General features: G+C 42.3%; 1 protein-coding gene and 1 long non-coding RNA gene across 7 annotated transcripts in view; both read left to right on the top strand.

Annotated features, from left to right (window-relative positions):
- Positions 1–21,325, top strand: part of TIPARP (TCDD inducible poly(ADP-ribose) polymerase) — a 34,920-nt gene that overhangs the window by 8,754 nt on the left and 4,841 nt on the right. The gene's annotated exons all lie outside the window — the stretch shown is intronic.
- Positions 1,165–20,972, top strand: LOC144587793 (uncharacterized). The gene is made up of 2 exons (XR_013542940.1): positions 1,165–8,440; positions 13,746–20,972. It is a non-coding gene; the product is annotated as an uncharacterized LOC144587793 (long non-coding RNA).

The following is a 21,325-nucleotide window of genomic DNA, read 5'->3' as shown; positions in this document are numbered from 1 at the left end:
GTTTTTTTATGTGAAATTGAGATCTTGATAGAGAAACTGAAATGTTTCAAATGAAGCAGTCTGCATTTATTGATCTTATCTAGTCACCATGTAATTTTATGATTTCAAACAACAGCCTGTGTCTTAGAATCTTAATTTTCTGACTGTTTTTATTGGTTAAAAACGGTCTCTTGGAATTATTATCAGAACATCTGCATAAAATTTGAATTAGTCATCATTGCTGAAATCCAGCAGCATAATTTTTGCTGTGTAATCATCATCATTATGCAGTGTAAGTTGCAGCACTGGACTTCAGACAGTATATTTTAAAACTTTGGTAAATGCATATCCCTTACAGTAGCCCTGTGAACTGGGATGGGCAAACAGTGTGGTTGTTCCAAAGTTACAGACTAAACCCACACCACGGTGGACCTTTTCTAACACACAATATGGTAGCTACATCTCTTTATCTCAGTTACAGAAACTGGATGTATAGTAAAGAACAAGAATAATGAACTTGGATTTAGTGGATGCTGGCATAGTAGAAGGTTCTCCCCCCCCCTTACCTTATAGTAATTTTAAGGTAGAGGAATCTGTGTATGCCAAAATAAACCAATTTAAACAACTATAAAATACATATGAGTACAAACATATGAGGGGAGGAGATGTTTGTGGCATATACTGATGTGATGGCTCCACATCTTCTCATTCAGGGGTCCTGATCCAGAATCTGTCCTTTGTGCTGATTGTGTGGTGAAAGAAAAGCAGTGGCTGATAACTTACACTGAAGTATTGTTTAATTTGGCGCAACTATAGGCAAGCAGGCAGGTGGCCTGATGATGCCAGGTTGTGTGCCCTAATTGCCCTCATAGAGTTAATTAAGCCAGGTTTTAAAAGAATCCCGAAAGGACCAATTGTGTGTGTGTATAAGCTTAAGTTCAAGAAATGCTTGTGTATTGATTTGTCTCAATAAGGTAGCATGCCTGAGTACAGTGGTGCCTCACTTAACGAGTGCCCTGTTGAGCGATTAAATCGCTTAACGAGGGGCTCTGGGCCATCGCTGGAGCATTCGCTCAGCGATGGCCCCTATGGCGTTTTTTCGCTTTGAGATATTAGCTAAGCGATTCGCTTAGCGAATATCGCATAACGAAGCGGGGGAGAACAGCTGATCGGCAGTTCCAAAATGGCCGCCGGAAGGTCCATGCCGCATTTTCGCGCCCTGCCCTCGCTTACCGAGGGCACGAAAATGGCAGCGCTATGGAGGAAGATCGCTTAACGGTGAGTTTTAAAGCCATAGGAACGCATTGAACGAAATTCAATGCGTTTCTATGGCTTTTTTATTTCTGTTTAGCGATGTTTCGCTATGCGAGGCACCACTGTATTGTCTTCTTGTAAATTGAGAACAGGGTGGATTCAATTTGAATCAAATTGATTTAAATAAAACATTTGGGTTTTTTTTAATGATTTAAATAAAAAGTCATTTAAAAATTTTAAATTGTGATTTCATTCAATTTTATTTTTTAAAAAATTCTTTGATTCCTATCCTTATTGAGAGCCTGAGATGCCTCCTCAGTGTGTTTTTCCTCTATTTCAAGGACTAAGCTGCTCCCAAATTTGTGTCACCCTCTGTAGTCCTGATGTTGAGGGTGTAAAGATTTTGATAATTTGGGGCGATTCCTCATAAAATTCATCTGCTCTTGTTTGTTTTCCCCATGAGACTTGCCCAAAGCTGAAACTTTGGACGTCACTGACCTGCTCAGTTTGCAGACAGTTTTCATTTGCCACAACCTTGTCCCAAAGTCTCGTTTTGTTTTGTTTTTCAAATACCAGCCCACAATTTGACAAGTTGAGACAACTGCACCTTCTAGGTACCTAATGTGTCACAAGTTGGTTGTTGTTTTTTTGTCCTTCAGTGGCTTGGAAACCTGAACCACTGGGGACCAATCAAGTTTTTTAGTTACCTGCTTGTGGCCACCACGGCCAAGTTTCCCTCATCTTCCCAGTTTGATGCTGTGTATCCTGGCAACTCGAGGCAACTAACGGTGTCTTTCCACCTGGTTCCTATGAGCTGCTTGAACTTGTTTTGCGAGCTTCCTAGTTCACATGGTTACCGTTCCAATTTGGCTCAAGCTGTTAATCTGTTTTGGTCAGCCTAGCTCTAGCAGCCTAGCTGTGAAGCTTGTAGGCAACAACAAAATGTCTGTTTCAAGCAGTTCCAAGTATTCAAGAAAGGGCAAGCCGAAGCCAGCCATGGGTAGTAACCAGCAGGGGGTAGTTGTTTGTTTCTGCTTTGTTTTGAATACAACTTACATAGCACAACGACCCATCATTACGCTCTGTGTTCATAATATCTTCATTGTTTGGTGCTTCAAGTAAGTTGTTGGTTCTGGGCTGTTGATTCAACCAAGATTGGAAGAACTAAGTGGCATAACAGTGGTGCATATTTCAATTAATCTTCCCACCATCATCCCATATGTTCTGAAACTCTCTGTGCATTAATAGTTGCTTGAGCCTTTCCATTTCATCCATAAAACAAAACTGCTTTCCTTTCCTTACCCTCAAACCTATGACTGTGTGTTTTCGGCAGTGCAAACACCCAAGCTGGCTTTGCTAGGCATCCCCCGTGACCAGCATGAGGGAACTCACTGCCGATACCTGGAGCTTCCTGTTCTCCTTCTGGTTTGCCTGTAGAGTTGTCTCCATGAGGTATGCAAATAGTGACTGGAGGGGAGGGGATGAAGTACAGGTCTGTGTCCCTTTTCAGCCCAGCCACTCAACCAGCCTGCAATGCTATGAGTTTTGGTCCCTGGCTGTCATTTCAACAGCAATTTTAAAAAGGGATTTTCACTCTTCTCTGCTGGGAAGGAAGGAGACACTGTGTCTGGCCATTCTGCAGGACTCTGTGGTGCCGGATTTTGGCATGGTTGCAACACCTTGGAGGCTTCTGCTCTGTTCTAGGTGGCTGAACAGTTTGGGGTCTGAAGGAGAGTGTGAACTGATGGGCAGCATAATATTAAGGAAGTCAAGTACCCACTTTTGAAAAGCTTGGCTGCTTTCTCAACAGGACAAAACACTTCAATTAAAGAATTATAGAACTTGTGAAATTCCTTGCTTCCAGTCAAAAGCAAGACAAACCATTTTGGTTTTTAAGAACTATTGGGAAGTCTAAGATTGTTCTTCAAATATCAGATTCTGTTGCCCCGTCTTGCTTGAAGCTGAGGTAGAGCAACCCTGGGTTAATTCAAGGACAGTACTTGACCACAGTATAACTTCTGTTTTCTTTAGTCCTTTATCTAAAGTCAAATGCACACTTATAGCAGAAAGAATTAGGAATGCTCCTGAAGTGAGAGTATAGACTGATCTGTAGAAGGTGGAAGTTGATACAGTGGTGCCTCGCTTGACGAGGATAATCCGTTCCAGCAAAATCGCTGTAGAACGAAATCGTTGTCAAGCGAAAGTAAAAAAACCCATTGAAATGCATTGAAAACCGGTTCAATGCGTTCCAATGGGCGAAATATCTCAGCATCCAGTGAAGAGCCTCCATAGGGCAGCCATTTTCTGGCACCTGTATAGCGAGGAATCAGTCCTAAAACACAGCGGTGAGCCATTTTGAAAACTCGACAATCAGCTGTTTTGATAGTCGTTAAGTGAAAAACTGGCTCCCGAAGCAGGGAACCGATCATCATTACAAACATCGTTTGCGATCGCTATAGTGATTGCAAAATACTCATTGTTAAGCAATTTCCTCGTCTAACAAGGTAATCGTCAAGCGGGGCACCACTGTATTTTTGAATGAAAACTGGCACATTATGCATAAACCTCAATTACAGTGGTGCCTCACATTACGATGTTAATTCGTTCCAGCGAAATCGCTGCAGAACGAAAATATCGTAAAGCGATTTTTTAAAGCCCATAGGAATGCATTAAAACCCAATTAATGCGTTCCTATGGGCTTGAAACTCACCATCCAGCGAAGATCCTCCATAGCGTGGCCATTTTCGCTGCCTGTGCAGCGAGGAATCTGTCCCAGAAAACAGCGGCCGGCCATTTTTTTTACCTGGTGGCCATTTTGAAACCGCCAATCAGCTGTGCAAAAATCTTCGTTTTGCGATAATCGGTTAGCGAAGCAGGTAACGGATCATCGCAAAGCGAAAAAACCCCATAGGAAACATCGTTTTGTGATCACTTTTGCGATCGCAAAAACTTCGTTATGCAATTTCTTCGTTAAACGAAGCGCCCGTCTTGCGAGGCACCACTGTACTGTACTTTCCTGTTTCAGAAGAAATTTATATTTTTAGATCTCTATAAATGGTCCATTTAAAATAATATTCATTTCCAGTGTTGTACTCCACTCTACTGTCTTTAGATTTTTGCACCTCATTCTTCTGTTTGCAGGTTCAGTGCCCTGCAAACCCTTCCCCTCCTTGCATTGCAACAAAGGATTCAAAGGACATGTGCTAATCAGCTTTCTAAAACTGAGTGTAATGATTACATTTCTTATAACATGGTAAAGGTGCCTAAAATGGCTCCTGTTAAGGGAGTAAGTTTGCCTTTTTAAACTACAGGTGTCGTGTTGGCTTCTCTGGGAAAACCGTTTGTCCATCATGAATCTCTTAATTTGTATCTGCTGCACCATATGATTGATCATGCTGCTATGACTGAAACTGGTGCTGTCTTCCTTGCTTCTAGCCACTAAAAAGTACTAAGCATTTCTTATGAGGGAAGGATATGCCTTTTATTTATAGAACAATTGGCTGTAAATTTGTGGGGGGGGGGAGAGAATAATTTGAAGTCTGCAAGTTGAATTTTCAGTACCGTTCTAGTATATTCCTGGATTGTGGGATTCTGCCTTACTTGAACAGTTAATAGTAAATCTGTATCAGAACTTGGAAAAGTTGTCTTTTTGGACTACAACTTCCAGAATCTTCCAACTTCCAAAATGGCTACTGCCATTGGGAGATTTTAGGAGGGTAATCCAAAAAAGTAACTCTTCAAAAGGTTCAAATGAATTTAAATTATTGGCATTGACATATACAGAGCTGGAAGAGTTGAAAGACATTTGTAGAAAAGGATTTGAGGGTGACAGTGAGGATAATAGTCAACAGTATCCAATTTACCTCTGTTACTGTACAGCAGATAGGATTGGGAAACCAGCTGTTACCTGGCTGCAGGTCTAGGTCAGCATGTTCCTTGTCTACTGGTAATAAAAGTTTGCCATTCTAAGAAGAAAAGAAGCTGTGCGTAAAAATCTTCTATTCTGTTTTAGCAGTCATTCCTTCAAGACGTTTCAGTCTTATTACCTACTAAATTTTACTGTTGTTTTTCTCCAAACTTCAAGTGAGATGCCTATGCCGTGGCTCCTTAAACTTCATGGTTTTATGAAGGTAGGACTGCAGGAGTTCTTTGACTTAAATACAGATCTGTCTCAATCTCAGTAGAAAATGTGTCGGGTGTCACAATGTGAAAAAAAATTACATTTTGGATTTTGAATGCCAGGATTCCCCAGCAGCATGCTGTGCTGGCTGGGGGATTATGGGACATACAGTCCAATAACTCATTCTTCCTCCTCCCGCAGACTCTTGGTGGCATATGTTGAAGATAGGAAAGTGGGCATATGAGATGTGGCTTGGGATTAACCATCTCTATAGATGGCTTCAATTGCTTCTTTTACAACTGGGTCAGTGCTGTTTTGGAAGCAAGGTGGATAAAAATCCATGATCGCTTTCTTTAAAAATCAATTTAAATCATGATTTAAATTTTAAAAATGATTTTTAAAATTTAAGTCACCAAAAACCTAATTTTTAAAATATAAATTGTGACTTAAATCAAACCCACCTTGTTCTGAGAAAAAGAACTAAGAGAAATAATTGTGCAGTAGGTAGTAAAGGTTCTGAATTCCTTACCCGTGCAAGCCTGTTTTCTTAGAGTGAGACATAGTGACTCCTCTTCCTTTATGCAGTCAGAATCGTTCTCTACTTAAGTGTATACTGGCTGCCTTCACAATGAGTTTGGCCCTTCGTTGTTGGGGACTGGCCCTTGTTACCAATGGTGAAAGCTATACTGCATGTGTTTTAAGTGCTGTATTTTGTTTTCAGCGCCCTTATTTGTTGGAGGACTTATTTACTGTACTGAAAACTTCCTCTTGAGCCAGACCTTGATACAGAGAGAACCTTAATTAAAAAGGAAAGGTCAGGCAAGAATTTGCAACACGTACCGTATTTTTCTGTGTATAAGACCTCCCCTTTTCTAACCCAAATTTTCTTTCTTCACAAGAAAGTGGAGGAGGAAAGCAGGAATCAAAGTGCTTTGATCCCTCCCCCCCTTACTTCCGTGTATAAGATGGTCCTCAATTTTTAATCTAAACATTTTAGACAAAAGTATCATCTTATACATGGAAAAATATGATATATCTTTTGGTCACACTGTATTTCTGCATCAGCCTTATCTTCCTTGGGCATCCTTTTTGGACGGCAAGATCAGAGGCTCAGCATTATCTCTACACTCAGGAAGCACATGCATTATGGTAGTTATATTCAACTTTCTGGAACTTGAGATGTTCTAGAAGAAATGAAGGTGGATAGTCGAATGGAAGGTACAGCAGTGCCATATAAGGCCGGGAAGTCCTGTTTTTTGACCACAGAAAGAGCCAGTGTGAAAATATATATTTGGCTGTACCAGTAGCAGAAGTAAGCCAGGCATCGCTTTGTCTTATGACCAGAGCATGGAGAGGGTCTTTTTTTAATGACAACTCCCCAAATTCTGCAGACAGCATTGCAGACAACCACTATGGTTGCTTGCAGTGGACCAAAACAAGGTGCTATATTAAGCTAAGACTCTCCCACTGTGAATCTAAGTTTCTGTGTCAGATACTGTGCACCATAGAATTTGCTGCCTCCTGTAAGTGGTGCTGTGGGGAACTTAAATACTATCCAGGTGGATCAAAGAAAAACTTATACTGAGCTCTGGGGTGTTTTCTGACTCCACAAGTATTCCAGTTTATTGAAGGCTAAGGTTACATATTACATACCTTGTATTTCCTAAATGCACCGAGATTTCCAACACACTCACCCAAAGGGGGCCAGCCTGCTGACAGCCAAGGTACTTAACTTCTGCTTCTCAGTATCTTGACTCACCAGGAAATAGCATAGAACATTTTTTGTCCCAATGCATTTCATTGGCTGGGCCAAGAAAAGTACCCCATGCTACTGTTGTAGAGTTGTTTTCTGTTAGCTGTCTACTGATGGAAAAGAAACTTGATTTAAAACAGTTCTTAATATGTAAATTTTGGTATTCAGTGTAGCAGCCATTCTCAATGGGGAGCCGTGGCACATTTGAAGGGGGGCCCAGACTAGAAACAATTATTCACACAGAACTTTATGAGGTTGATTATACGACATATGCCATCATGATCTGGCCTATATTTCTTTCATACAGTGATTATTGCCGTATTAAAAAAAAATAAAAGAATGAGAGTGGCTGTTGCATCTCAGGATTAGGATGCAGGTGGCCTGGGTTTGAGGCCCCCCCCCCCAGAACATCATTTAGGGTTATGACATTGGCAAGTCCTTGCTTGAGCAGACAAATAGTTGGATCCTGGAGAAGATTGCCTGAAGTTTATTGATACCGCTTCCCACTTGGATGCAACCTGATGCCATTTAACATAACACACCTGAGTCCTAAAGTTGCTAAAGGTTACTTCTTACTCAACACCGCCGATTAGGCATTCCGTTTAGTGCCTGTCTGTCACTATCGTGGGAGCTGGAGCAAATGTTAACCCCCTCCTTCCCATCTGCCTTCTTTGATCCCATATCACATGGAAAGTTCACCGCCTGGCATTGCACTAGCAGGTGAACCTTCTGTTCTCATACTACACACATACATAGTTACTGTTGCTAGGCCACAAAAGGGTTAGGCAAAAAAAGGGAACAAAGGGCTTTGTCAGCCAGTTTCCAAGCATGATTAAGCAAACCTCACTCTTGTGTATGTATGGTTCTTCTGCCTTTTCTTCCTGCCTGCAGTCTGTTTACCAGGCGCGCACCACTTGACCAGTGCTGATGAATGTATAGTCATTGAAGCTAGATGAGTTGTCAGACTATAAATAATAGGGCATGCTGCCCTCCTGTCTCCAAGTCAGGAGCATTCTGGTCAGAAGACATTGCTTAACTTTGTATGTACAAAATCTTCATGTGATGATGGACTGATTCTTACAGACTGTCTTGGCTTATTTGTGAACTGTGTTTCTGTCTGCAAATCATTATAAATTTCACATGCAACCTTATTCTGACATGCTAGGGTTGCTTGTTAAATCCTCACTTACCTCATCCTTGCAAAGAATAGGGAATTGCAACTTTTTTCTTCTTAACTATGTGACAGATATTTTTTGGCACTGTTGGCAAGAGTTCTTGTGTTAGTGAGAACTGTTTGGGGCCAAATTGTGCAATTGCACACAAAACTGTGGTGGGTGCTGTGACAAACCCAGACCTACTGGGATCTGCCACACTTTCACTAAGCTGCCACCAACCATTCCCTATAAGAAGTCACACAGACCAGGGATGGATTTTTAAACAAATAAAAGAACAAGGTTTATTTAAATACAACACACAGGGAAAATAAAATAATCAGGTGAATAAGATAAAGTAACGTGGCTTAGTTTCACTCATACATACACACAGTTTGGTTCACACAGAACCCTTAACTTGAAGCACAGACCCTGAACCTATCAGTTCTGGCTAACCAACAGACACCTGAACCTATCAGGTTGGTACTCTGACACACAGTAGTACCCTGTCTGACACACAGACTCCCACACCAGCTTCTTCTTCCCAGCTGCTGCTTCTTCACATCCCAGCGTCTCAACTTCTCCACACAGGCTTCACCTATATATACAGTACAGCCCCTCCTCCTGATGTCCCGCCTTTCACTCCCCATAGGATGGAACTTTCCCTCCAAACCCATGACAGACAGGTAACATCAGTGCTGTATGTAACACCTCCCCTCTTTACAAGTTGTTTTGTAGGGGGAAAGCTAAGGTGCTTTTTCCCAAAAAACAACCTGGATAAAACACATAACAACAGTTATACATACTATATCATACTTACTTATACTTACATTCTAAGTTAACCATAGCAATTAGGCATTTAAACATTTACCATATACATTACATCAAGTTACCTTTATTCATACAAACCAAATTCAAAAAATAGGTACATTTAACTTTTTGTCATCAATATATATACATAGTCCAGGTTCTTTCGCCGTCTTCAATCTTCAGGTCTTCTTGACAAGGCGTCAGCAACACAGTTCACTGACCCTCTGACCACCTTCACTTCAAAGTCATAGTCCTGTAGGTTTAAAGCCCACCTCATAAGTTTGCTATTGTGGGTTTTCATTGTCTTTAACCATTGCAGTGGTGAATGGTCAGTGCACAGAACAAAATGTCTTCCCCAGATGTAAGGCTTGGCCTTCTGGATCGCGTAGACTATGGCCAAACACTCCTTCTCCACGGTTGCCAAATGTCTCTCACCTTTTTGAAGTTTCCTACTCAGGTAGGACACTGGATGCTGGTCACCATTCTCATCCTCCTGGCACAGAACCGCTCCTACCCCGCTGTTAGACGCATCGGTGTAGATGATGAACTCCCGGTCGAAGTCTGGAGCGCGCAGCACTGGATAGTTGATGAGGGCCCCCTTCAACCTCTGGAACGCCTCCTCACAGTCGCTGGTCCACGGGATGCGGTCATCAGCCTTCTTCCTCGTCAGATCGGTCAGCGGAGCCGCAATCTCGCTAAACCTCGGGATGAACTTTCTGTAGTAGCCCACCAACCCAAGAAATGATTTGACTTTTTTCTTGGTGTTGGGTCTGGGCCAATCACGAACAGCTTCTATTTTGGCCTCCAGGGGTTTTATCACTCCTCCCCCTACCATGTGACCCAAGTATTTTGTTTCTGGGATACCCAGCTGCAGTTTGTTCTCTTTGCAGGGCCTGGGCCAAAGCACTCCCTCCCCTGGGTCAAAGTGCCTCTCCCTGGCTTCCTGGTCATCCCAAGCTTTCTTTCTGACCTTTTGAGCTTGCAGGGTCTCTGTTGCTAGCTCTAGGTTTCTCTTTAGGCCCTTCCTTAAAGAGTCTATATATGTCACAACGTCTTGTGGGTCATCCTGGGTGATCTGCTCCCAATTTTGTTTGATCAAATCAAGGGGCCCTTTCACCCTTCTCCCAAATAAAAGTTCAAATGGACTGAACCCGGTGCTGGCTTGTGGCACTGATCGATAAGCAAACAAAAGGGATTGCAGCTTCTGGTCCCAATTGTTTGGATTCTCTGCCAAGTAAGCCCTAATCATGCGCATTAGAGTCCCATTGAACTTCTCAGTTAACCCATTACTTTCAGGATGATAGGCAGTGGTTTCCTTGTGCTTAATTCCACAGATTTGCCATAAGCGTTTCATGAGCTTTGATGTGAACGATGCTCCCAAATCTGTGATTATTTCTGAGGCAAATCCCATCCTGGACATATACCCCACCAAGGCATCTGCCACTGTGTTAGTTTCAATGTTAGTCAAGGGTATGGCTTCAGGGTACCTTGTGGCATGGTCCACAATTGTGAGAATGAACCTGTTCCCCCTCTTTGTGGCCTTGGGCAAAGGTCCCACAATATCCACCCCTATGCATTTGAACGGAGTGTCAATCACAGGCAAAGGGCACAACTTTGCTTTGGTCCTGTCGCGGCTATTCCCCTGCCTTTGACACACATCACATTGTTTACAGAACTCCCTGATCTGCTTCCCTATGTCAGGCCAGTAGAAATTCTGTGTAATTCTCTGCTGTGTTTTGTTCACCCCTAAGTGTGCAGCAAACATGTCAGAGTGCCCCCTTTGTAAGATCATGGGGCGATACTTTTCAGGTACCACCAGCTGACTTCTGATCCCATCTCCCCCTTTTGAGATATTCCTCAGGGTCTCTCTATATAAAATCCCCTTTTCCTCCAGAAATCTCACTGGGGTTTCAGGTGTTAGCTGGGCGTCAGTCACCTGTTCAAAACACTTTTGGAGAGTGGCGTCTGCCTTTTGCTCTTGTCCAAATCTGCTGTCTGTGGTTAAGGTTTCCACCACAGCTTCTGAACTCCCCTCTGCTTCCGTCTCTGGCTCATCATTACCCCCCTGAACTGTCCCCGTGGTGGCTTGTGAACGTGTAATCACTAGCACCCGTTTCACATGTTCAGCCAGGTCATTTCCCACGAGCACGGCTGCTGGCAGAGTCGATGAAATTGCTAGCCGCCAAACTCCCCTCCAGCCTTGAAAGTTGACAGGTACCTCCGCGACTGGCAGTGAGATCACCTGCCCCTCAATCCCTGCCACCTTCATGCTCTCATTTGGGATTATATATTCCCTAGGAATAATATCTGGATGGCACAGGGTCACCTGAGAACAAGTGTCCCGCAGCCCCCGATACTGACGGTCAAGTATTCCTACGTCCACCCCTGCTGTCTCAAACAACTGAGAATCTGTTCTCACCAACAGGCAGCGCCTGACCTCTACAAGAGGACCATTTTCCTCAGCCTGATCAGCAGATGTAGCTGTTCCAGATTGAGTAGCCATGGCAACAGGCTCCCTCAGGGACAATGAGCCTTGCTCTTTCTGGACACAGAACACAGCTTTTGGCTTGGTTCCACTCGAATCCTGAGGCACCATTCCTTTTAGCTGCTTTAATTTCTCACACTCTGAGATTAGATGGCCCTTTCCCTGACAGAAATAACATTTTCTGGTGTATTTTGATTCTCTCTCATCTTGTTTTGGTTTTCCCTCCAAAATCTGAGGTCTTGGTTTCATTTCTGAGGGCTTCCCTTCACCATGGGCCCCTCCCCCTTGCTGGTTTTTCCCTGGTCCCTGAGAGTACTTGCTGTAGGTTTCTTTGGGTTTTCCTACAGATTTCTCCTCACCTAAGGGCTTTCTTATCTGGTGAATAAAATCTGCAATCTCGGCGGCTTCTGCCACAGATTTTGGTTTCCTTTCCCTCACCTGGAATTTCAATTCCCCATGCAGGACTGAATAGAACTGTTCCAGCGCTATCAAATCTTTAAGCTGCTGAAAGGTCTCTGTCCCCTCCTGCGATAGCCATTTCTCAAGCAGCCTCACCAATTGGGCCCCCACTTGGGTAAAAGTCTGCTCTGGCTTTTTGGTGATTGACCTAAATCTTTGTCTCAACTGTTCCGCATTTATCCCATGTCTTGCAAACACCAGTTTTTTAAACTCTGCAAAATCTCTCATCAGTTCCTCAGGCATCTCGGCATAGACCTCAGCCAGGCTACCACTGATTAAAGATCGCATGATGGTCATCTTCTCAGTTTCCCTCACTGAGAAGTCCACAAACGCTCTTTCCACTAAGGAAAAGAACACCTCAGGACAATCTCCCTTGTGGTACACAGGGAATTTCTTCAGGTCAGCCTTAGACAATTGGCCTCCCTCAGAATCCCTATTGTTATTATTATTCTGATTCATCAGTTCCAATTTTCTTAGCTCAAACGCCATTTTCTCTCTCTCCATTCTTTCTTCTCTTTCCATTCTCTCAATCTCAAATTGCCTTCTTTCTCTCTCTAATCTTTCCTCCTTTTCCATTCTCTCTCTCTCTAATCTTTCCTCCATTTCCCTCACCCTCAGTTCATGCTGTTGGGCTAGGAGTAATTTTCTGAGTTCTGGGTTCTGCTCTCCTGTGCTGTCACCCTGCACTGAGCCAAATTCATCCTCAGAACCTTGGTCAATCTGGGGGTCTTTCACTTCACCCATTTCTGCCATCTGGCTTCGAGTCAAGGGCATACTCCCCCCCCAGAACAGGCTGCTTTAAAAGTCAAGCCTCAAAATAAAACGACCACTTTTTTTCTCTTTTGCCTCAGAACCAGCTCTCTATAGATTGCTGCTGTTCCTCAGCACTCAACTTGCAACTGTAGCGATTTAGAGTCTACCCCCCTCTGCTGGGCCTCTCAGCAGGCAGGCTAGATCACTGTCACTACACAGTTTTGCCTCAGCTTTTTTCCCGCCAAAACCAGGCTGCCTCAGAGCACTCTAATCTAGTCTCCCCAGTTGGCACGTTCTTCTACTAGCGCACCTCCCCGTGAGGTACACCTAGAAGATTACCTACGCGCCTCAGATTGTCCCTGACTAGACCCCCCTTGCTCTGGGCACACTTGCCAAGGCTTTGCTGGACCACTGGACAACTGGACCAGTCGTATCCCACACGCTGGACACCAATCAATGTGACAAACCCAGACCTACTGGGATCTGCCACACTTTCACTAAGCTGCCACCAACCATTCCCTATAAGAAGTCACACAGACCAGGGATGGATTTTTAAACAAATAAAAGAACAAGGTTTATTTAAATACAACACACAGGGAAAATAAAATAATCAGGTGAATAAGATAAAGTAACGTGGCTTAGTTTCACTCATACATACACACAGTTTGGTTCACACAGAACCCTTAACTTGAAGCACAGACCCTGAACCTATCAGTTCTGGCTAACCAACAGACACCTGAACCTATCAGGTTGGTACTCTGACACACAGTAGTACCCTGTCTGACACACAGACTCCCACAACAGCTTCTTCTTCCCAGCTGCTGCTTCTTCACATCCCAGCGTCTCCCTTCCACCACACAGGCTTCACCTATATATACAGTACAGCCCCTCCTCCTGATGTCCCGCCTTCCACTCCCCATAGGATGGAACTTTCCCTCCAAACCCATGACAGACAGGTAACATCAGTGCTGTATGTAACAGGTGCTATTTTGTTGCATGCAGTCCTTAAGATTTATAAGCATTGGCTGAGCTGGTTGTGGTTTGTCTTTTTGTGCTTACTTGTTATACGTGTCCGATTTGCACAGATTGCAGAGAACTTGATAAGGGAAGGTGTGTCACCTAATAATAGTCTTATGGTGGAGGCAAGAAATATGGTGGGATTTAAAAATTCCAGTTTGAGATCATATCGTTTGTAGACACCTGAGATGAAAATCATGGAACACAGAGTGAATTCTTCACATCTGAAATATTCTTGTCTAATGGAGTGATTCTCAGCTTTTGAGCCTCTGTGTGCTTTGGACTTCATCTTCCAGAATCAATCATTGGAGTTGAGGTTTCTGGGAACTAAAGTCAGTAACAAACAGCTGTGTTTCCCAAAATTGATGTAAATTTCTATGACTCCATGGCATCCAGCCACTTCTGGCTCTTTTGTTTCTGAGGTAATCCTCCCACCGCCCTCTCAGCCCATGGGGATTGTGCTTGTATTATTTTTAACATCAGTTGGAATCATACTCCCTATTTTTCACAAACTAGGAGTTGTGTAATAATTCATAATGATGGCAAATTCTCCCAAATATACTCCCAAACTAGAAGATAAATTTTAGCATTTCAATTGTGTTTTTTCTGAGATTACAGACTGTAAATTTTACGACACCCCTGTGAGGTGAGATGACAGTATACTAATGAAGGCAATGTTGAGGCTGAATGCTGTCCTGCTTTTATAGCTCAGCCAAGATTTCTGTTGGGAACAGGAGGGAATGTGATTCACACTTTGCTGTGTCCTCCATCATTTGTACAACTGCATGCAAAATCTGTCCTGAATTCATGAAGCAGCGTGTGATGCAGTTCAAGTAGACTTCAAGGCCAGGTGCTTTGTAAATGCTCCTTTTTGGACTACAACTGCCATAATCCCCAGTCACTAAACATGTTGGTGAGTTGTACTCCAAAAAAAGTAACTTTTCTAAGTGCTGTTCCCCATATAATCTAGGAAGCATTTAGTTGGGGAAGTATAAATGCCAAACTGCTAAAAGTTACAAAGGTCTTGCCAACTAAGCTGAGCTCTAAAATACCTTGAGTTTGAGCTCATCTCCAGCAGAGAGAATCCCACACTGGCAAGGGAGACTTACAGTGCGTGCCTTTTCTTCATGCCAAGTTCCTGTCAGGGCACAGATGCTGCGGCCATGTGGGTGTTCTTGCTTGAGCTTGGAGATGGTGGCAAAACTTGAGAAAGAAAGTTGATTGTGAAGTAGGGTGTGTAGGGCTTCAGAAGCCGTAGCAAGCTTGTTAAAGTTGTGACTGCTGCCTTTATCTGGATTAATTATTTCTGACCTCTTGGGGATAGATGTCTACTGATATACTGAGTGGCTGCTGCTTCTTCACACAAAAAGGCTAGTGTGTTCAGACAGCTCAGAATTCTTATAAGGTGGCTCTGAGATTAAGCAGGTTTTGTGAGGATTCTTCTGTCCCTTTAATTTAGTCTGTTTTGTACAAACAGTGCTAATAAAATAGTTGGATATTTGATGGCCACTAAAACTTGTGCATCCTTACAGAGTGCATAGTTATACTGAGGAATTTAGTGGCATAGGGTGTAGTGATGGCTCCAACATGGAGGCCTTTTAAAAAGTGATGGGGGGAAATTATGGAACACAGTGTCGTCATCAGCTGCTCCTAGTTACCCCCCCAATATTGGGGGCAGTGTGCCTTTGTGTATTGATTCCTGGAGAACTTACAAAAGAGGGAGCAGAAGAAGATTGACTTCTGCAATACGTATGTATAAGCGTGCAGACTTTTGTACTAAATTAATATTGTACTAAATCAACCTGATCAAATGTAACTCTTCTTATGTCCTCCTTAAGCAAGATTTGCTGGAAGTTAAAAGATTGCCTTTTTGTGGTCCCATGGAATTTGTACACTGGATTTGTAGACTAGCAAGAACAACTTAAGTGTACTAGGCTTTAAGATGAGAATGTTAAATGTTGCCTTCTGAGGAAATCCAGTAGTAGTTTAATTTACTTAGTCAAATTTATTTTTCAGTTATACTGTATGTCTATTGAAGCTGGCATGTGAGGACTCTGCTTCCTGACGTGCCTATCTTATACCTAGGACTTGGCCTTCTAGATTCTGCAAGGTGCTGTGAAGCAGAACTTGGAAAAATTACTTTTCTTCACAACAGTCCTCAGGATTTTGGGAGTTCTCCCAAAAAACTGATTTGTCCAGACTTTGCAAAGGAAAAAGCTAAAGGAAATGCAATGGTTAACATTTCTGTTGGCTTCATATTTTGTTATTACAGCTGTGCTGTCAACCCCTGTTTATTGGCGTATGTTCAGTGATGCCCTGGTGGACTTATAATACTTGGCATGGCCCATGTTTTGAATTTGCTAGGTGAACAGTCTGGCTTTATGAAAATTGTCCAGATTATTTTGAAGGAGTTTTCCCAACTTTGCTTTAATTCCTCTCTTGCAGTATGCAGTGTTCACCAGTGTTATAAAAACAATACACTTAATGCTACTCTGAATTTGGTGCTGTTGACTGAACAGAAAACAAAAATAAACAACTCACTTAAAACTGGTCTTTATTTATTATAATTTACTCATTCCTGTATTTGTTATTCTGAAATTTTGTAGATTACATACAGTATGTAAGAGCATATCTGCAACATCTGTATACAAGTTGTCCATGGAACCATGACAGATACAGTATCACACTGCTGAGCTTATCTTTTTAAAAGGTTGCCGCTTTCCTCCCTAGGGACACTCTATGACATATGAAGGTGATGGTACTGGAAAACATTTGCTTAACTTCCCATGTGGTTTTAGGGCAAGGAAGAATTTGTGTGTCCCTTTCATACATTATAAACATGTTCCTATAAAGTATAAACCAGTAAATTTTTGAAATCCTTCCTACACCTGTGTCTGTGAAATCTGGCAGGGCCTTTGGAACAACACTTTCATTTCTTAATGTTAGCCAAATGGGAGACATGAAACTTTGGATCTCAGGAAGAGTAGCTCTGATTCAGATCCTGATCAAAGCGGAAAGACTCCAAAATCTTTGAGCCAAATCGGGTTGCTTTCCTAATTGCCAAAGCAAGTCTCTTATGATACTGTCTGATGTACACCTGTGCTAGGAAATACTTTGTCAATTTAACTTTTGTAGGCATATAAAACAAACAACTTTTGAGAGGTGGAAGAATAGATGAACTCCCAGAGGCATTGCTGCATTTGAGATGGGCAGCATCTGAGGTGATATGGAACAGATTCAAGCCCCCTTTCTGTCCACCACCATGCAAAGCGACACCAGGCACAAAAATGGCTGAAAGAAAATGCCCAACAGGAAGAGGCCCTCTCAGGTTGGGGATGGGTGGAGGGGGGGGAGTCTTGCTCCCCAGGTCCAGGAGCAGAAAACTGCATTCTTAGGCTGTTGCTTTGGCCAAAATAGGTCATCTTCGGTGAAATAAATGAATAATAATTTCCTTGGAGAGCTCGGAGGAATCCCTGGGTCCACAAAAATGCCACCCTGAGGTTGCATGCAGTCTGCGGGCCACATTTTGCTCACCCCTCCTATAACAAGTCAGCAAAACTTGTTTCTCATTCCACTTGCTAAGTTTCAAGCATCTGTTGTAAGAGTGCAATATAATCTGCAGTTGTTCCTTTGGAATGTGTAAGCAAATTCATATGTATTGAGTCTCACTAATGCAGTTGTTCAGCTAAATTCTTAAATATTCAATGTAACACACAATGGGCTCATGAAGTGTGTAGTCTTCAAATGCTTCTCCGTCTATACTGGCTGCCAACAAATGGTACAGTAAAATCTTGATATGCAGTTTTTAATGTTTTAAACATATATATCTCTTTCAGGCACATGTGTTATTTCTTTTCACCTTTTCACAAACCTGTGAGGTAGTTCAAAGTCACAAAGGGTCCCATAGTCACTCACAGTGAGTTTTCTGTCTGGGTCTCGCAAGTCTTGATCTAGCACTCAGCAACTGCACTACAGTGACTTTTTAATGAGTATAATAACACATGCTTTAAAATTACTACTTGAATGGTTACCTACGGTGAGTTGAAATTTCCTTCAAGTGACCAAGCAGAAGCTTGTGCATAAGTGAGCTGGTGTGTTTTTGTGTTTTTGTTTGTTTGTTTTAGAAAGAACTTAGGTGGAATTGCTTACAAAACTAATATTGTCATGCCATGATGATTTTTTTTTCCTCATTTCTAACCCTGTCATCATTCAAATCTTTAAACATGAAGAAATGATTACTGCTCATTTTGGAAGAACTTTGGAGGTAGCTGACACTCTTATAACTCAAGCCAGTGTAGTGGCAGTAAAATTGCCAACAGACTTCACAGAAGTGTGCCTTATGGGAGGGTCACAATTGAGGGCAGAGGTGTGTTTATTTGTGGTTTTTGGACAACTACAGCAATTTCACAGACAATTCAGGGCGATTTTGTGAGTTGTAGACAAGTATGCTTGGCTTTAATAGAGAGCTTATTGTATGGTGGTAGTGAGGAAGAAGTGACGTAATAACCTACAGTAATTGTATTTGAGAGCCAAAGTATTATAATGTTTTAGGGTCTTGAATGGAGGCCTAGCTTCAGCTCTCTACTTGGCTTTTGAAGAGCAATGTACTTTCTGCGATAATTAGCCACTTAACTCCCTTCCAGCCCATCCTACTTGACAGTTTTTTTTGGGAAGGTGAAAGGAAGGAGGAGGAACAACATATTTCTCCTCAAGGTCAGTTTGCAACATAGAAAGTGGCCCTGGAATTCTGTCAATTTATGTCCAAAAAAGTATCTTTTTCAAGTTCTTTTCCTGACAGAGCTCCCCTCTCAGCCTCATTCCTAAAGTCTAGGAGAGAGAGGAATGCCCTATCATTGAAGATAGTGAGTACTCCCCTGCCTGCTGTCCCCTGAATAGGGAAGAACAGGAAATGTCAGTGATCAGATGATATAACAGCGATTCTGTTTGAGTGCAGTCCCACGTGCAAAAACAGCTACTGTGCAAAGCTTGGCATGCAGGAGCAAACGAAGCGTGCATCCACCCAGCCTTGCTTCTTCCCCCTGTGGAAGAGGACGTGCCAGCCATGTACTTAGCTTGCTCCTGCGAACACCAGCTGGCTGCTTCCTCCTTTGCCTTCCTGCTCTCCCTCCTCTCAACTTTATTCCCACTGATCATTTCCCTGCTCCTGAGCCAGATAATAAATCCTACCTTTGGAAAGGCCTCCCTTTCAAATTCCCAGTATTCCTTCCAATATGATATTTCATATGTCCACAGTTATTTTTTTAATGATTCCATATAAAACACAAATGTGTAACATTGCACTTTCTTGGTGGCCAACATGTTATTAATCTTTAATTTTTCTTCGAAGAGCTGCCCCTTCAGAATGTCTTGTTACTACTAGATAGAGATATCTAGAGTTGTTTTCTGCAGATTTTATCTTTTTTAAAAATTCCTCCATCTCAGGGTGGGAATTTACATGCTTCTTACCTCCAGTGGTTACATCCTACATTTGAGATCCTGAATTCAGCAGGCGGTTAGACTGAGTGACCTCCAAGGGAACTGTCACCAGGCAGAGCAGAATCATAACTTGAAAGGGAACATGCTGTGGAAATTTTGTCTTTTCTTAACTTTTAGTACACAACTGGTACGAGATTGTGGTTAACTAATCAGATGATGTCTGGTGTGCAGTCTCAAGTGACCTGATACGGCTTGTATTTCCCAACACTTGAAATTACACTAAAAGTATGTTGAGAATGCTCTTCCATCAAAGCCACCACTGAACCTATGTTTTGTTCCTAAATACTCAGACAGTTGAGTATTCTGTACTCAAAACTCTTTGGAAACACTTCAAATAGCGTGCATAAAGTTGCGTGTTAAAAGGAAAAGGCTGGGGGGAAGTTTGTCTAGCAATGGAAAAACAAACCCACGGTGGCTTACATTTCGTAATGGATAGAAATCAGCAGTCTTTTGTGAACTCTTAACAGGGTCTTCCTTTTCCTGCACTGATGAAGGCAGATAAGTTATTACAACAGGTGAATTGTTAGCAGATAATGAGTGCCTGGTTTGGATACACATTGTAGTTCTCTTTTGCAAAAGCCTAGATTTTGCCACCAAAAAAAAAAATCCTTTGGCGAGCAAATGAAGTCACTTCATAAGGCATTTGCTTCCTGGGAGTAAAGAAATAAAGTGGTTCTGGATTGCACATTTATGTGTTCCAGATTATTCCATACTTTTTGGACAAAACTACTAGCTCCTTGCTAAAGGTGGTGAAAAGCTATAGTTGCACAGAAAACAGCTGGGGTGCAGAAGACTTGAAGGTATGCTCTCCCCTTTTTCAGTTGCATAACAGAATACTGGCCTTATAATGTACCTCTTGCTGTCTCTTCCTCACAAATGATACTGTCATAAATATATTTCAGTCTTTAGTATTTGTAAATGAAGGTGACTGTGGGGAATGTGCACAACTGGCTTCTATCAGGTCACAGTGCAATAAGCGTAGAAGAGGAGATGGTGGTTTGTGTGGTTTGCTCCAACTGATAAACCAAGTAAGCACAACAGAGGGAGGGTGGATAGCTTTAAAGTAAATGAAAAATGAGAACCAGTAGAGAAATGAGTCTGTTATTCTACAGCTGTCCTTAGTGGTATGTTATCACTAAAGAAAAGAGAACCCATTCATTAGAGAGAGGCTGTAATTAGAACTGAAAGCACATTAATATTGCAAAGAAGTGATTGAGGCTATCTCTAACATCTCTTTCTGACTTCAGTCTAGGCTTTGGGAAGAATGGAAGGTTCTGTTGTCAATCTTGAGGGCAGGCAGAAAGAACATGGGAAATTTTAGAGGCAGGTTTTCTACACAGCCCCAATTGCATTTTATTCCTTGTTGTAGTTCCATTTGCTTCTAGTTAGGCCCGTGCTTGGCTTTCCTATTTCTCTAATTTCCCAAAACCAGTTCCCAGATTGATTGATTGATTGATTGATTGATTGATTGATTGATTGATTGATAAAAGTATAATAATAGCTGCTATGAGTCATGTGGAAAGTGGGATCAAAGGGCTGAGGAGGTAACTATCTTCTCTCTCTGTTTCTGTCTCTGTTAAATACACATACAAAAACACAGATGGACACCATGATTCTGATTGACAGTACCTCTTCTGTGTGCATATACATCACCAGCAGACGGGGTGGTTTTTCCACATTTGCACCTTTCCCAAATACATACAAACATGTCCCCCTGTGCCTACACTTTTAAAATATGGCAGTTAATAGCTTTTAGACACTTAGCCATCGACATTTGCTCTTCATTTTCCACTGCAACTAAGTGGAAACCCCACCTCATGCATGTAAAGTTCCTGCTGCAACCGGAACCAAATGAGCAGCCACACTAATTGCAGGTTCGCAGCACCAACACAGCACTTCGCAACCACGTACCTGTGCAGCTTAGAGGGAGTGTTGCCTACCATCTAACTACTTTGCTGCAAAGTCTGCTAAAAACATTTGTTGATTTGATGCCGATGTTCTAATGTCCAGCTGGTTCTTGAGTGACTGGGAAAACTGAATTGTTTGTC

This window comes from Pogona vitticeps, chromosome 3 (genome assembly GCF_051106095.1).
Source record: "Pogona vitticeps strain Pit_001003342236 chromosome 3, PviZW2.1, whole genome shotgun sequence".
Lineage (NCBI taxonomy): Eukaryota > Metazoa > Chordata > Lepidosauria > Squamata > Agamidae > Pogona > Pogona vitticeps.
The sequence above is the reverse complement of the archived record's forward strand: the minus strand, read 5'-3'. Positions and strand labels throughout refer to the sequence as shown.